The sequence below is a fragment of the Benincasa hispida genome, chromosome 1, assembly GCF_027475165.1.
Source record: "Benincasa hispida cultivar pf3 chromosome 1, pf3_genome.v1.1, whole genome shotgun sequence".
Taxonomy (NCBI): domain Eukaryota; kingdom Viridiplantae; phylum Streptophyta; class Magnoliopsida; order Cucurbitales; family Cucurbitaceae; genus Benincasa; species Benincasa hispida.
Genome location: NC_143478.1, coordinates 78650241 through 78666728, shown reverse-complemented (window position 1 = coordinate 78666728; position 16488 = coordinate 78650241).

Here is a 16488-nt window from a genome sequence, read left to right as displayed (position 1 = left end):
CGCAAACATTCACCTAAGAAGAATCACTGTAACATAGTGGATGCATCCGGACGAAAGGACAATTAAGATTGATGGGACAGAAAGCTGACGGCAGTCGGATCCAAATTAAGTTGACAGCCGATAACGGTCATAAAGTACATCTAACTTTATCGGTGACAATTATCCGGCACATCAGTCAAGAATTAAAACTGTCCCATCTGTACAACTAGGAGAGAGAAGTCGCCTTTCACCTTTGATGCCCTATAAATACCAAGTGCATTCTTCAGAGAAGGGATTAAGCAGTCGATTACCTCACCACCATTACAAGTTCATACCTCTGTTAATAGTTTTCTTTTCCATTTTTTTACGGCGGAGCAAGAGAAGAGTGGTGATACCGGAGATTGTCCAAGGCGGCTCAAGAGAGAACCTTGGGGCATAAGAGCAGAGAGCGGGATGGCTCTCGTGAAAGCGAGAATATCTTTAGAGTACGAGTAGAAACAATGTAATGCCTGGAAGCAAGAAATTGCTCCAGGCTTTTTACTATACTTGCATTGTTATTCTGTACTTCATCTTATACCTATTCAATGGAAGTTCTATTTCTACATCTACTCACTCTCTTAATATGCATGAGTAGCTAAACTAGTTGAATGGGTTGAGAGGAACTAAGCTAACGTGATCTAGGAAGTTCATTGCTTGCGATTGTCTTGTTTTATGTTGTGCAAAATACCCTTTTAGAGTTACTCGAGAGAGAATCTAAAGAAAGAACCTAATGTCTCGAGATAACTAGGTTAGAATCTGGACTCGAAAGAGCAAGATTATGCTTGCATAAATAAGAGATAAGGACTTAGAGATAAGCTCTGTTTGTCAATTTGCATCACATGCATCCTAGGAATAGGAATGATATTATGTGGTAGCATATTTGTATGAATATCATGTTGTCATCGCATAAATAAAGATAGAGGTTTTTGTGTAAACCCTGTGGACTTATCGCATATTTATCGCATGCGTTCTAGCCTTAGAAGCCATGACATTCACACTGAAAGGTGGTTTACTATTGTATGCATGTTGCATGATCGCAAGGCATGAGTGCATCCTAGGGAGTGTTAGCCGAAACCCTTCTCAACCCGTTTACCGCATATTCATTGTATTTCCCGTTTACCAACTTCTTTCGAACTCTACCGCATTCGTTATTATTTTCATTAACGCAACAACAACCCAACACTTATTTATTCAATTGGTTACTGCAAGTTTTCATAAAAATCTCCAATGTAACTATTTTTACAAGTCTCTGTGTTCGATCCTGGACTTACCGGGAAACTCAGAGGAATTTACACTTGGATTCCTTTGGGGAAACTTGAGTGCACAACGAAATCTACCAACACATATCATCCATAATTTCCACTTCATAAAATTAAAGCAGCAAGTTTTTGGCGTTGTTGCTGGGGACTCCGGCAAAATAGTTGTTAACGATAATTTTTGTGATTTATTTGCAGAACTCTCAATCTCTGGCGAACTACGACCCGAAGATTGAAGAACATTTCGAAGGAGACTAAGAGACCACCAACAACAACCATAATCCGACAGAGAAGAGATCGCGGAGCAGCCTAGGAATGAAACACCAAACAACAACAATGTCATGGCAAATCCGATTCTGTTGTCAAACGATCGCAATAGACCGATTAGGGACTATGCATCGCCAAACCTCTATGATATCTCTCTAGGAATTATGAGGCCTGCCTTAGACGGAAGTAAATTTGAAATGAACCGGTGATGCTGCAGATGATTCAGGCTGCAGGTCAATTCGGAGGAAGGCGTGGCGAGGATCTGTATGCCCATCTCCGAAGTTTTATTGAAATTTGCAATACTTTTGTGTTCCCTCTACTGAAGAAATTCGACTAACGTTGTTCCCATTTTCTCTCTATGATCAGGCTAGGAAATGGGCTTATTTGCTCGAACCATAAGAGATCACTTCTTGGGAGTAGGTGGTGGAGAAGTTTATGAATAAGTATTTTCCACCTACAAAAAACGCAAGACGAAGAAAGCTTATTACTAATTTTGAACAAGATATGGACGAATCGCTCAACGATGCTTGAGCGAGGTTCAAAAGGTTGGTTCGAGATTGTCCGCATAATGGGCTACCAGATTGCCTGCAAATGGAAATTTTCTACCACGGTTTGAATCCTGCTTCGCAGACCGCTGCCAATGCGGCAGCAGCTGGTGGTCTGCTTGACAAGACTTATGAAGAGGCGAAGAATATCCTGGACTGCATCTCCAAGAATCATGAAAACTAGAGGAAGAGTGACCAGAGATTAAGACTCAAGGATTCTGACGCAAATAACGGTGCTATTATCTCATTGCAAAACCAAATGACCGCATTGATGAATTTGATTCAAGGAATGATAATTAGCAGCCCAACACCGCAAGGTGGGCAGATTAACGCAATAAGTCAAAACACCGCAAGGTGTGTGACTTGCGGTGATGGGCATGTAATAAAAGATTGCCCGCAAAATCCAAAGTCTGTATATTTTTTAAAGAACAACCCCTTTTCAAACACCTATAACTCCGAGTGGAAAAACCACCCCAATTTTGCTTGGAAGAATCAACAACAAAATTTTCAATCTGTGGCGCAAGAAGAAAGGCCACTAGGATTCTTTCAACGGAGTAACGTTTAATAGAACAACCAAGCAAGTAGCTCACAACAACCACCATAATCTTCTTCTCTAGATAAAAACGAGACAGTGCTTCAAAGTCAGGCTACGTCCATCCGCAACCTTGAATTACAAATGAGCCAGATTGCGAATGAGCTCAAAAGTAGACTGCAAGGGGCGTTGCCAAGTTCAACCGAGCTTCCACTCAACCCAGGGGGATCAGGTAAGGAGCAATGTCATGTTGTGACATTGCACAGTGGAAAGACCGTGGAGGGAGGAAGAAAGGAACAGAGTAGAACGACTTCCATCTTAGCTGAGCTTGAGATTGCGGCAATGCAAGAAGAAGAAAAGGAAAATGAAGCAGTAGAACAAGAGGTTGCGTCAATCTCAAAGTCAAATGAAACTGGAACCGTTAAAATTCAGTTACCACCCTTCCCTCAGAGGCTAAGGAAGAAGAAAAACGAAGAGGTACAGTACCAACGCTTCCTGTCTTAGCTAAAACAATTAGATGTTAATATTTCTTTCAGTGAAGCGATTGAGGAAATGCCTGCCTACGCCAAGTTTCTGAAAGACATGGTAACTAAGAAGAGAGACGCTGAAAAATTTGCCACGGTGGCACTAACGCAAAGTTCCAAATCTATTATTCCACCAAAGATGAGCGATTCTGGGAGCTTCACTATTCCTTGCTCCATAGGAGGACTCTATATTGGGCAAGCCCTTTGTGACTTGGGGGCCGACATAAATTTGATGCCGCTGTCAATCTTTCAACAATTAAATGTGAGGCAACTTGTGCCCACATCCGTGACTCTCCAACTGGCCAATAGATCTCTGGTTCATTCATGACTCTCCAACTGGCCCACATCTGTGACTCTCCAACTGGCCAACAGATCTCTGGTTCATCCGTAAATTTATTTTGCCAACTGACTTCATCATCCTAGATTATGAGGCCGATAAAGATGTGCCCATCATTTGGGGTGACCTTTTCTATTAACAGGTCGTCCTCAAATTGATGTACACAAGGGAGAAATCACTTTGAGCATAAACGGACAGAAGTTCAAATTTAACATAATTCATGCCATGAAATTTCCTGATGAGGAAGACTTGCCAGATTCTGAAGATATCCTAAATTTGATTGAAGAAGAAAAATCTTATGAAGAGTGTAAAGAAGAGGATGCCAATGAATCCATAGCTAATGTGATCGTAGCAAACACAAACAAAGAAGAAGGATTGATCACAACACAAGAAGAAGATCCGAAAGAAGAAAGAAAAATAACGCAACCTTCTCTCGTGGAACCACCAACACTTGAACTGAAAACCTTACCAATACATTTAAAGTACGCATTCTTGGGGCAGAATGATAAGCTGCTAGTGATAATTTCTTCCACACTTAACGAAGATCAAGAGAATTCGTTGATGAGCATTCTCAAGAAGCATATGTGAGCAATCGACTGGACGCTCGCTGATATCAGAGGAATTAGCCCCGCGTACTGCATGCACCACATTCGGCTTGAGGACGACCACAAAGCAATCATTGAAAATCAACGCAGACTTAACCCTGCGATGAAGGAGGTCGTAAAAAAGGAGATTATCAAATGGCTAGATGCGTGTATTATCTATCCCATTGCAAATAGCATATTGGTCAGCTCCATGCAATGTGTGCCGAAGAAGGGAAGAATGACGGTAGTCTCAAATGAGAACAATGAATTAATACAACAAAGGACCATCACTGGATGGCACATTTGCATGGACTACCGCAAATTGAATGCGGCAACAAAGAAAGATCACTTCCCTTTGCCATTCATCGATCAAATGCTAGACAGATTAGCAGGGAACGATTTTTATTGCTTCTTGGATGGATATGTCGGGTATAATCAGATCATAAAGACCAAGACAAGACCACATTCACCTGCCCATATGGGACATTTGCTTTTCGCCGCATGTCGTTTGGCCTCTGCAATGCGCCAAACACGTTCCAGAGGTGCGTGATGGCGATCTTTTCAGATTATCTCGAGGACTCAGTAGAAATATTTATGGATGACTTCTTCGTTTATGGGAACACTTATGAAGTCTGCCTGGCCAATTTGGAGAAAATTCTGAAAAGATGTGAAGAGACGAACCAGTCTTAATTGGGAAAAATGTCACTTCATGGTGAAGGAGGGAATAGTGCTGGGACACAAGGTCTCTCAAGAAGGGTTGGAGGTGGTCAAAGCAAAGATCGACGTAATTGAAAAGTTTCCACCTCCAACCAACGTGAAGGCTGTGCGAAGATTCTTGGGGTATGCTGGATTCTATAGACGATTCGTCAAGAACTTTTCTCAAATAGCAAGATCACTGAGTGCGTTGTTAGAGGCAGATAGGAAGTTTGAATTTGACAACAATTGCCTCAACACATTCAAAATTTTAAAAGATGTGCTGATTACTACACCTGTCTTTATTGCGTCGGATTGGGCACTCCCATTTGAACCTATGTGCGACACAAGTGGGTATGCGATGGGAGCTGTATTAGCACAAAAGAAGGACACTATTTTGCACCCCATCGCATATGCGAGTAAAACTCTGAACCCTGCGCAACTTAATTATACCACCACTGAAAAAGAGCTATTGACTGTGATTTTTGCGTTGGAAAAATTTCAGGCATATTTATTAGGAACCAAGGTATTCATTCACACTGATCACTCGGCAATCAAATATTTGATGAAAAAGAAAGACGCAAAGCCGAGGTTCATCAGATGGGTTCTCCTCTTTCAAGAATTTGATGTCGAGATAATTGATCAGAAGGGGACAAAGAATCAAGTTGCGGATCACTTGTCCAGATTAGAAAATCTTGAGGTTGACTGCAATGAATTTGAAATAAGTGTCGTGTTCCCGGACGGGCAGCTGTTTCGCATAGAAGAACTGCCCTGGTATGCGAACATTGTTAATTATTTGGTTTGTGAACAATTTCCTGAAGATTACACCTACCATCAACAGAAGAAGCTCAATAATGAATGCAGACACTATTATTGGGATGAGCCGAATCTGTAAAAGAGGTGTAGACCAAATCATTCGATTATGCGTCCCAGATGCTGCTCAACAACGCATATTATCGCAGTGCCAGGATTCGCTTTATGGAGGGCACTTTAGAGGATAATATACTATAGCCAAAATTTTACAAAGTGGATTCTTCTGGCCTTCATTATTTAAGGATGTTGCTGACTACACAATGAAATGTGATCGGTGTCAATGCACTGACAACATTTCATGGAAGAACGCAATGCCAATGAATATTATCTTGGATCTGGAGCTATTTGACGTATGGGGGATTGATTTCACGCGGTCATTCCCTCCTTCAAATGGTAAGCACTATATTCTATTAACCGTTGACTATGTCTCATAGTGGGTAGAGGCAATTTCATGCGCCGCAAGTGATGCGGCAGTAGTCTCCCTGTTCCTGAAGAAAAATATTTTCACGCGTTTTGGCACTCCTCGTGCCATCATAAGTGATGAAGGATCACTTTTTGTCAACCACAATATAAAGGAGCTACTGCGCAAGTACAATATCCTCCACAAAGTAGCCACCGCATACCATTCGCAAACAAATGGCCAAGCTGAAGTATCCAATCGGGAAATTAAATTGATACTTGAGAAGGTAGTCAAACATTCGCGGAAGGATTGGGCAATGAAGCTTGATGATGCGTTATGGGCATACCGGACAACATTTAAAACACCTATAGGTATGTCCCCTTATGCGTTGATATTTGGCAAGGCGTGACACTTGCTTTTAGAGCTGGAATATAAACCATTGTGGGCGGTCAAGAAACTGAATTTTGATTTGAAGAAAGTAGGGGAAGCGCGAAAAGTGCAATTGGTCGAGCTAGAAGAATGAAGGAACAACGCATATGAAAATGTGAAAATTTATAAAGAGCGCATCAAACACTAGCATGATCAACGCACATGCAGTAAGAACCTCTAAGTCGGGCAGAAAGTCTTACTTTTTAATTCACGTCTGCGACAATTCCTGGGAAAGCTAAAGTCTTGTTGGTCTGAATCGTTCATTATCCGACAAGTACTTCTGCATGGCGCGGTGGAATTATTAAATAACGACGGAACCAACATATTCAAGGTCAATGGGTAGCGAGTAAAGGCATACCATAGAGAAGACTGGCATCGCCAAGTCGACTCCATGGAATTAAGAAACCTTAAATGAAGAAGAAAGTAGGTGGTTCTTGCGTTATCAGATGATCGCAATTTATCAAGGTTGCAAAGTTTTGGAAAATCTCAAGTCTTTAGCTCTTTTCTCCACCACTCAGAATTATCCTTACTTTATTATCTTTACATTTTTCACTTCTATTTCTAAAAAAAAAAAAATATAATAATACAAAAATCCTTTTATTTTGTTTAAAATAATTTGATCCTCTCTTTGTTTTTCTTACAACGATCGAGGTGCGGGATTGTGGAAATGTTATGTGAAGCAGCACTTATCTTATTCCATCACCGCAACCTAACAAAGAATGATCGCTGCAAGATGGATGCATCAATACATTGCGGTCGACAGTGCTAAATTTGGGGGTATACTCTTCTTTATCCTTACTTCAAATTTTGCGCTAGCACATTGCATATTACTTTTGAAAGTTTTATCACTGCATCCTCCCTGACTACCGCAAACATATCACAAGTAGACAACTTTACTAGTTTACTGCATGTATTCTTTGACAAGTATGATTTCAATGATGAAAAATATGCTTCTATCTCTTTCGTATATACTAGAGTCAACGTAAATCTTAGGATAGTCACCTCATGAAATATTTCTCAAAGTTAGGGGTTTGCTAGCTTTCTTTCAAATATCCTTTACAACGCATTCTATGACCATCACATGACTTATTTTAACTTTTGGCAATGAGGACATTCCCGTATTTTAAATTTGGGGGTAGGGTATTTGTTTCCGACCTTGCTACAAAAAAAAATTGAATAACAACTCCACTGTCAACGCAATGGGAAACGCATGTTAATAAGAGTAAGTTTTGAAAGGCACTTACCCGTAGTTGGATGTCCGCATGACACACGTGGGGGCAAGCCAAAACGAAAGTAAGTCACCAGGATCAACGCATAAATAAATGACCGCAACTCCACTGCCAAGTTGGTATGAGTTTAGTCTGAGAAAGAGTGCATTGCTCATAGTTGGATGTCCACATGACACCCATGGGGGCAAGCCAAAACAAAGGCAAGGCACTCGGATCGACGTAAGGTCAGAAAAAATAGTAATGAAGAAAATTTTTGTGCAAGGATAAATCATTTGACACCCGATGGAAAATTTTCTTTTTGAAATAAATCATGCAATACTCCGGAATTCAATAAAGTCCTTTTGAAAGTTAAGCTTGCAATCCCTAAGTCTTAGAAGTATTTTAGGAAGAGATTTGAATAAGATTTAAGGAAATTCTGACATATTGGATTTGAACGAAGTATCCTTGAGAAATCTAGGGAAAGAACTTTGCGGCTAACTTGCTAAAGGAATCTTTAGCTTATGCTCGAGGACAAGCATTGTTTAAATTTGGGGGTGTGATAACGGGCAGAAATGTACGTTATCATAGTGCTAAATCCTTAAACCACGGACTGTTTTGATGAAATATGTTAAATTGCGTCCATTAAGCATAAATTCTATAATATTGCAGTCGCATGCATCCAATGCATTAGAGCAGTTGATCTTCATATTTTTGTGCAGAATAATACGTTAATGCAATGCAAAGAATGCGATCATAGGAATACATTGGTCGAATGCAACTTCACCGTAAGATTTTGCATTGATCATGCTCGCAAACATTCACCCAAGAAGAATCACTACAACATGGTGGATGCATCCGGACGAAAGGACGATTAAGATTGATGGGATAGAAAGCTGACGGCAGTCGGATCTAAATTAAGTTGATAACCGATAACGGTTACAAAGTACATCCAACTTTATCGGTGACAATTATCCGGTGCATCAGTCAGGAATTAAAGCTGTCCCATTTGTACAACCAGGAGAGAGAAGCCGCCTTTCACCTTTGATGCCCTATAAATACCAAGTACATTCTTCAAAGAAGGGATTAAGCAGTCAATTACCTCACCACCATTACAAGTTCATACCTCTGTTCATAGTTTTCTTTTCCATTTTTTTACGGTGAAGCAAGAGAAGAGTGGTGACGCTGGAGATTGTCCAAGGAAACTCGAGAGAGAACCTTGAGGTGTAAGAGCATAGATATTCTCCCACTTACCCTAGATTACACTACTAAGAGTCTTAGTCCAACCAGGTGGCCTTCAAATACTTTAGCTGTGAGGGCCTTTGTAAATGGATCAGCAAGGTTGTCTTCAGAGACTATCTTTTTTATGATCACATCTCCTCGGTGTACGATCTATCTGATAAGATGATACTTTCTTTCAATATGTTTTCCACGTTTGTGACTTCTTGGATCTTTCGAGTTGGCAACAACACTACTATTGTCACAATATAGTGTGATAGGTAGGTGCATATCTGGAACTATTTCCAAATCAGCCAAAAATTTGCGTAGCCATACTACTTCTTTAGCAGCTTCACATGCAACCATGTATTCCACTTCCATTGTGGAGTCAGTGGTTACAACTTTACTTAATGCTTCTCCAAATTATAGCTCCTCCATCGAGAGTGAAATCTGATCCTGAAGTAAATTTCCTTGAATCTACGTCAGTCTGGAAATCAGAATCCGTGTATCTTGTAAGGATCAAATCCTTAGGTCCGTAAACAAGCATATAGCCCCTCGTTCTCTTTAGATACTTGAGGATGTTTTTAGCACCAGTCCAATGACTGTGTCTCGGATTGGATTGAAACCTGTTGACGATTCCAACTATAAAGCATATGTCGGGGCGTGTACATAACATTGCGTACATCAAACTCCCAATGGCAGATGCGTATGGAATTCTTATCATTTCCTCAACATCTTGAGGTGTCTTAGGATACTGTTCTTTCGACAAATGAATTCCATGTCTAAAAAGTAACATACTTTTTTTGGAATTTGTCATATTATATCTTGACAAAATCTTGTCAATATAAGATGCCTGAGATAGGGTTAGTGTTCTATTCTTTCGATTCTGAAAGATCTGTATTCCTAGAAAACTTGTCTCATTCCCGATGAACAAGATATCATCAACATAAAGAACTAAGAATACTACAGTCTTGTTGACTATCATCTTGTATACATATGGTTCGTCAACATTCTTTTCAAAGCCATAAGTTTTTATCGCAGCATCAAACCTTATATTCCAGGATCTAGATGCTTGTTTTAATCCATAAATAGATCGATTAAGTTTACAGACTCTCTATTCCTGTCCTTTTTCTATGAACCCTTCTAGTTGAGACATAAAAATATTTTCATCAAGATATTCGTTTAAAAAAGCTGTCTTGACATCCATTTGCCATATTTTATAATCATAATATGTGGCAATGGAAAAAAGTATTCTTATTGATTTTATCATGGCAACAGAAGAAGAAGTTTCTTCATAATCAACTCATTCTCTTTAGTAAACCTTTTTCCATGAGCTTGGCTTTATAGGTTTGCACCTTGCTAGTTTGGTCTCGTTTCCTCTTGTAGATCTATTTGCAACCTATAGGTGTAACCCCATGTGGTTAATCTACAAGTTCCTAGAGAGAGTTGAAGTACATAGATTCCATTTCATTGTCCATGGCTTTTATCCACTATCCCCTGTCAACATCTTCCATTGCCTTTTTAAAGGTTAATGGATGCTCTAAACCATCATCCTGTATGATGTTTTGAGTTTCTATTAAACCCATATAGCATTCAGGTTGTTGAATAACCGTCCCACTATGTCCAGGCATCCTCAACTCTTAGGATAGTCATGACGAGACAACAACAGTTGTTGATGGACAAGCTTTATCAACACCTCTTGTTGATGTTTCTACAGCATATTTAGTCATTTCTTGCAATATTAGTTTATTGTGAGGTAGATGATTTTTTATATGATCTTCTTCCAAGACTGCAGTTTTTGTCGATACAAATACTTTATCTTCTTGGGGATCATAAAACAATCCTCCTTTTGATTCTTTGAGGTATCTTACAAAAAGGCATAATTTCGAACATGTTTCCAATTTCTTAGGATTTTGTACCAACATATGTGTTCGACAACCCCAAATATGGAAATGACCTAAATTCGTTTTGCGTCATTTCCATAATTCATACGGTGTTACTGAAACACTTTTTGAAGGAACAACGTTTAGACTAAATACTGCAGTATATACTGCATGCCCCCAAAAGGATTGAGGTAACTTAGCATAACTCATGATTCATCGGACCATGTCAAACAAGGTTCGATTTTTCCTTTCTGCAACACCGTTTTATTATGGTGTTCTAGATGTTGTGAGCTGGAATTGAATTCCATAATCTACTAGATAGTTTTGGAATTGTAAATCCATATACTCACCACCTCGACCAAATCGAAGTGTTTTAATTCTTTCACTTAACAAATTTTATGTCTCAGCCTTAAATTGTTTGACCTTTTCAAGAGTTTCAGACTTATGACTGATTAAGTAAATATAGTCATATCTAAAGTAATCATCATTAAAACTAATGAAATACTGATAGCCTCCTCGAGCTTTAATATTCATCGGACCACATAGGTCTGAATGTATAAGTTTGAGAGGCTCTTGGGCACGAAGACCTTTGTCAGAAAAAGATCTTTTAGTCATTTTTCCCTCAAGACATGACTTACATGGAGGTAAAGAACTATCTTCTAACTACTTTAGATGACCGTTTTTTATCTCTAACTACTTTAGATGACCATTTTTTTATCAATCTCTCAATCCTGTTGAGATTAATGTGACCAAGTCTGAGGTGCCAAAGATAGGCGTTAGGAGAAATTTTTTGTTTCTTATTTGGAGTCTCAGCCGTTTTAAACATCTCTATATTTAGAATGGCTCTTGCTTCAGTTGGTTTTAATATGTACAAGTTATTTTCGAGTCTTATAGAAAAAATATGAACACCTCTTGAATAAACAAACACTTCATTACATTCAAAAGATATTCTGTACATAAAAAAGTGCAAACATAATTAGCGACGCCTGAATCCGATATTCAGGTAAGGTGAGTATTATCCACTAGACATGTTTCAATTACTAGTAAATCAGATTTACCTTGTTTTGCCTTTTTTGCTTTCTTCACAGCCAAATACTTTGGGCAGTTACGCTTCAAGTGGCCATCTTCTCCGCAATGGAAACATTTTCCTTTGGGAGTTTTGTTTTTGTTTTTCTTAGCAGTGGTTTTCTTTTTCCCTTTTCCTTTCTTCTTCATTTGTAGGATTTGTCTTTTGAAGAAGAAGGAACAAAATTCTTATTATCAATGGGTTTCCTCAAGACGTAGAACATTTATAAAATTTCTTAGGTTTAGAAACAACATTTATTTCTTTTTCCTTAAGTTTCATCATCGACTGATATGTCTGTAACTCATTCAACAGTGTGGTTAGATTATAAGTAATTTTGTTCATAACAACATTGGTTCTGAATGGCAGATAACTCTCTAGGAGAGATTCCAATATCATATTTACTTGAGTCGTCTCATCTATCATCGCCCCATGAGCCTCAACAATATTAAAATGGACTATCATATCGAGAACATGCTCTCTTACGTTGGTTCCATCTTCCATGCGAGTAACATAGACATACTTAATGGTTTCATGTCGAACAGAGGATGATGGTTGCCCAAACATTTCTTGAAGCGACGCCATTATCTCACGGGCGGTGGGTATAACCTTATGCTTCTTATTAAGTACATCAGATATACTTGCTAAGATATAGACTCGAGCTTTCTCATTAGCCCTTACCCACCTATCATAAATGTCCCGAACATTTCGGTTCGTTGTTCTACTAAGAACCGGAGGACATTTCTTCGTCAACACAAACCTCAGATCATCCACAACTAAATCGTATTGATGTTGGATTTCTAGTTTGAATATCCTTCACCGTTAAATTTATCGGAAGTTAGCAATTGTATGATTGAATTCGACATTGTTGAAACATTTTAAACAAACTCTATTAAATAATTATGCATCTAAATCCATTTTAAGCAAAATAATAAAGTACCTAATAAATCTTTATTTATTTGCAATGATACTTTAGTGATTTAGAACAATTGCTACTGAAGGGCAGTCAAGAATTCCTTCACTGAAGCAAGACAATTTTTGACCAATTACTATACCAGAATAACCCTTTACTCCTATAGTTCTTTTGGTTATCGTTTTCGGTTAAGATCTTTACTAACAATTAGTAATTCTTGTAAGTGTGACCCGCCATTTTCAAATCTTATAGAATGGTATGAACATGCCCTCGAAATATAAGATAATATCCAACACGAAACTATAAGACCATATTCATTTTACTGAAGTTTAGATTGTTCCAAATCCTTTGTTACAACCCTCCGAGGGGATGGCCGTGGTTAATGACTAGCTAGTGCCGCTTAAAAACGACAGCAGGCGCAACATAGGAATTTTATGGTTCAAACTAATGGAGGAGACTGTAGGACAATGTTGACACATTTCCTTCACCCGCTTACTATGAACTACTTCCCTCATTCACCTTGTCATTGACCCGTACAAACACTTTCCGAATGGAGCAGTCGCGGTAAAAGCGACATGAAGCCAAGCATGGATCTCACGCCTCACGGTGTAAACTTTTAAGGAATGTGAGAGCTAATAACTATATATCGAATATATTGTTAACCTTCTACTGAAGTGTTTTATGTGTTTGGTATTTACTTAGGTATAATATGGAAAAATTTAGATAACCTAAGTCTAAGTAGTTTTATCCAAGTATAATGCTTATAATTGATTTTTAACCTACAATGTCTTGGTGATAAACCATTTTATTACCTCACATCACTCACGCAAGCTCATAAAACCAGTTCAAAGCTAAATCTTTCCGTCATATTCCCTAGGTAGGAGGTGTTCCGTAAACCGTTAACTTAACTATCCTCAGCCTTAGATAGGTTTATGAACCGATTTGAGTTTGTAACCAAATTTTATGAGGCAACAATCTATTTTAATGATTAAAACTAGTTGTTAACCTAAGTGAGCATATAGCTGTTCTTTGTTATGGATTTTAAACGTCTAACCCAATTTTATAACAACTTACAAAATTTTAGACATGCTAAACATCCACAACATTCAACAAAGGCATCAATATCTAATATTTCAATTATATTAAATAAAAGAAACCCTAACATGCATACTATATATTATAACATTTTATAACATACTTTCAATGCATGTAACATGATTCCTACGGTGGGGTTTTAAATCTACATGACATACTGTATGCATATACATGAATTATTTAATTATTACATACATCACATGCATAAACAATTAAACACAAACTGATATGATTTTAGTTTTGGGATAAACAAGCAAACAAAAGTCAATTTATTATAAATAGCTTTAAAAACCGCTCTGAATCGCTCGAGCCAAACCTAAACAACTTGAATCGGACTGGAAAAGTCTGAACTGGACTAGCAAAGTCTGAACCAGACCAGCCGAAAACCCTTTGAGGCTGAATCGGACTGGACCTCGAGAAAATCGATTGAACCGGCTGCTCTCGGTCCAAGCTCAAAATCTCGCTAAGGTTGATCGTGTAGCACTGGAGACTATCATCTAGCACGATCGCATAGTGTCGGGCAGAGGTACATGATCGCATAGTGTCGGGCAGAGGTACATGATCGCTTAGTGTCGAGTAATGGTACACGATCACTTAGTGTCTTCCATCTATCGTATAGTTCACGGGAAGAGCTACACGATCATTTAGCACCATCTCATAGAGCCTCTTATCATCATTTAGCGTTCGCCGCCGCTACACGATCATGTAGTGCCATCGTATAACACTTCAACGCATCGTTTAGCTCCCATGCAAAGCTACATGATCGTGTAGTGCTATCACATAGCATTTAAATGCATCGTTTAACTCCCGCAAGTACACGATCATCTAACGCACAACGTCACAATGACCAACGCCGTCAGCTACACGTTCATCTAGCTTTTCTTCACATTGTTTAGCACCTTGAGCTAGATGGTCGTCTAACATTTAAACCTTAACGATGATATTTGAGTAGAAGTTGAAAAACTGGAATCTGTAGCTCGACCTTCTTCACTTTTTTTTCAATTACATCTTAATTTCAACTATAATGACTCCAAATAAGTTACAGACTCTTGATAACAAATATAAGCTCATGAATCAATAGCCAATTACAAATTTAATTAAGAAATTAAAGAGAAATAAAATGCCAAATCTGAGAAAACCATATCAGTGCATCAGTTTCATATATCTCATGAAAAACACCCACCAGACAAAAACTAAACCGAATTGAATGCTTATATGATGCTCTGATATCAGCTGTAAGAGTATATCAACATGAAACGGAAGTAACAAGGATCAATAAGCATTATAATTCATTAATTTTGGCAGAAACTAAAGCATGCTCATCTGATATAAGAGGGTTTGAAGTCATACCTTTGTAGAACTGTTCAAGATCTTGATCATCAGCTGTTGTCTTCTCCAAAACTAACCGTGAACCACCTCAAGATCTTCCCCACTACTCTCTGGAAGCTTTAGAATGAGTTGTGGGACTCAAGAACAGCTTGAACGAAAGGAAAACTTGGAAGAAGCTTACTGCATCAGTTTGTTTGAAGAACTCTTTCTTCAGCATGAATTTTTCTCAACAACTTCTTTGAATGCATGCCTCAAATCCACTTCAGTCTTCTTTATTTATTGCAGGTTAACATGCAAAGAAGATGGCTGCATGAGATGAAGCTCATGCTTGGAGTCATTGAAGAAAATGTGAATGGTTTTTGAGTGAATAGTTGAAGATGGTAATGGGAAAACTCATTTTCCCATTTTGTGCAAATTTTGTAATTTTTCAAATTTTCCAAAAAACGAAATGATTTCAATAAATCAATTTGATTTTAAAACTGAAAATATTATTAATTTTATAATTTTTTACCTGGATGAGATACCCAATTTCATCCATATACTTATTAGACCATTTAGGCTATATACTGTTAACTTGATCCTGTTTTTGCACCACATAAAGTTAAAAAGTATTCATATTATAGTCATGGATATGTTTATTGGATTTTCATAATAGAATACAAAATCAACAACTTTATTGAATAAGTCACTCAATAATATTTTATTGATAAATAAAATGTTTAACATGAACTGTGAGTTCTAGGACATTCCCGACAACAAAATATCATGTACGAGTAATTGAAACATATGCAATAATGAACCTAAATTCATGAATGCAAATATATTTACAATTTAGCATGACAAATTAGGTTATCCAAGGCCTATAATAATGATAACAATTATTGAAAATTCAAATGGAAACTCATTGAAGAGCTAGAAGATTTTTCAATCTAATGAATTATCATGTGATACTTGCTCTAAAGGAAAATTAATAATTAGACCATCACCAACCAAAGTGGGAATTGAACCTCCTGCATTTTTAGAACGAATTCATGGTGATATACGTGGACCTATTAACCACAAAGTAGACTATTTACATATTTTATGGTATCATTAAACACATCCAGCAGATGGTCACACATATACTTATTATCAAGTCGAAATCTTACATTTGCAAGATTACTTGCTCAACTAATTAAGTTAAGAGTACAATTTCCTTATCATAAAATTAAGACCGTTCGTCTTAATAATATTGGTGAATTTACATTCTAAGCTTTTGAGAATTATTGTATGTCAATTGGAATAAATGTTAACATCCTGTAGCTCATGTTCACACACAAAATGGTTTAGCAGAATTAATCATAAAACATTTGTAGTTAATTGCTAAACCATTATTTATGAGAGT